This window comes from Gavialis gangeticus, unplaced genomic scaffold (assembly GCF_001723915.1).
Source record: "Gavialis gangeticus isolate Ggan-Ray unplaced genomic scaffold, GavGan_comp1, whole genome shotgun sequence".
NCBI classification, from domain to species: domain Eukaryota; kingdom Metazoa; phylum Chordata; order Crocodylia; family Gavialidae; genus Gavialis; species Gavialis gangeticus.
The window spans coordinates 26,681,657-26,684,007 of record NW_017729001.1 but is presented as its reverse complement, the minus strand read 5'-3'; positions in this window follow the sequence as shown (position 1 = coordinate 26,684,007).

Sequence of the window (2,351 nt, the reverse complement as noted above, 5' to 3'; positions counted from 1 at the left end):
CCCTGCCCCACACTGGGGGGCTGGGACCTGGCCATCAATGTTGACAAATGGGTTCTGGTACAAAAAAAGGTTGAAAAGCACTGCTCTAGAGCAGTGGTCTCCAAACTTTTTTGATCGTGCACCCCTATCAGTAAAAAAATTTTGAGCATGCACCCCCTATCAGTAAAAAAATTTTAAGCACACACCAATACATGTCTATTTATATAAGTATAAATAGAAGTGCTATTTTCTTCCCGCACCCCAATGGATCGTCTTGCGCACCCCACTTTGGAGACCACTGCTCTAGAAGGACACGTACCAGGATCGAGCTGTGCCAGGACAGCTTCCACCTTTGCGGCTCAAAGACTCTCATGCCTTCAACAGCCTGAACAGCAAGAGACTGCATTGGAATTGCCATCTCGACCCAATCCTGAATGAGGTGGGCTGCAAAACCTGGATTAGTCGCTCACATCCTTTTCCTGCCCAGCTTTAGTTTATCATCTTTCTGCCTTGTGTAAGTCTGGCTTAGTACAGTCACGACCTCTCTCTTGCAACAGTCGGTTTCAATGGTCTGTAGGACCAGAGGCTGTGCCCCTATTTCCCCAACAGTAAATGAGTATCATAGAAATGTTTTTCTTTCTCCCCCGCTCTCAGATGGGGCACATCTTTTTCCCAGAAAGGAAGCAGACTCAGACCTTAGGAATGCTCAGCATCTCAACTGTTACAGGAAAAGCCCTTCCAAATGGTCATTTTTCTCTGATAATTCCCTACAGCCAGAGGTCTGGTAGTACTCAGTATTTAGAAATGTGGGGGTTTTTATTAAATGTTTATGGGTAGGAATATTTAAAGGCCATCCTCTGCTCTGAGTTCTGCAGGCAAACTTTTTTTTAGCTTGCACAGTGAGTTGTTGCATCAATACCCTCTACATCCATTTACCCCAAAGTTTATGAAATTTAATTAAGTTGGAGGAAAACTAGAGTCCCACCACCTCATTTATATTTCCAGCTTGATGCAATAAACCACACCTTTTTTGAACATTTTTTTTTATTGCAGGTTATGCCTTATATTCATACATTCCAATGGCAAATACAATACTGCATTCTGTACGTGTATAATGCTTTTAATCTTGTCCATTTGTATCTAACTTTGTGTATGCTCCTGCCCACATGCCTGTACCTTCACTCTTCACTACTTTCCTAGCAAGTCTCATTCTGCACCTTGCCAAACTTAGTCGTCAAGGCCTTGTTCAAAACATCCAGTTCCTCCCCTCTTCCCCTCTCATTCTCCCTTAGTCCAACGCCCAAGACTATATCAAATTACATTATGGTCCTTGTTTTCATCCATTTATAGCCAAGGCATTTGACGTTAAACTCATTTTTCCATTTTTAAACCTGTAGTAAGAGCTACCGATTGAGAGAAATCTCCCTCCCACTCCCCCATAGATGACCCTGCCCACTTTAAACCTGTGTGGAATTTCAGTAGATCAAGCTCTCTCAAACCATTCTTGACTACGCATTCAAAGTACAACTTCGGACCTCTTCTATGTTGAATTATACCAAAGGTATCATTAATGAGCACAAGAGGTATAGGGAGGGAGTGTGGGGAGAAGAGACAACCTTAGAAGTGTAGTAAGCAAGCTCAACCTCAGCCAGAAAACTAGATCCACAATTCAGTGTCATTTTTATTCAATTACAAGCAGTCAAGTCACATTAACATCTTTTCAGACACAAGTGAGTCTCCAGCAAGCACTGAAGTATTACCAAAGGGCACTGAAGTGGTGTCTCAGAAATGAGTTGTAACTGTTGGTTCACTCCCATTCTGTTTTGAGATACAAGGGATGGCTTATTAGGTATTTTCATGCTAAGTCAAAAACCCATTGGTTTGAATAAAAGATGCTGCACAGTACCTATTACTGCTTTGATTAGGAACACTGGTTCAGTTTGTTTTAGCCAAGTGTATTTGAAGAATAAGATTTAAGCAGCCCCTTGGCTGATTGCCATTCAAGGAAAAAACATTTAAATTTGCATAAATTAAGTCAGGGAGAGAGGCAGGGGTTTTAAACTTGCTGTTCTCTCCACTGAGGGGTGGGGGAACTACACAAAAGGATACTAGGTTGTGTTAAATTCAAGTAAATTCAAGTTACTGACTTTTTAGAACTTTTCTACTGCTATCAGTGAAAGAAATAGTACTCATGTAACTCATATTGATACTGTAAGTTTTCCATCTTAAAAGTGGGTATTATTATTCATCCCTTGCAAAAGCATGAACTAGAAGACCCCCCCCCCCCTTTCCAAAATCTTTCTGGTGACTGATGCTGGAACTAACAACCCACAGACAAGGATTCTCATCTTTCATATAGAAACTGCCCAGTT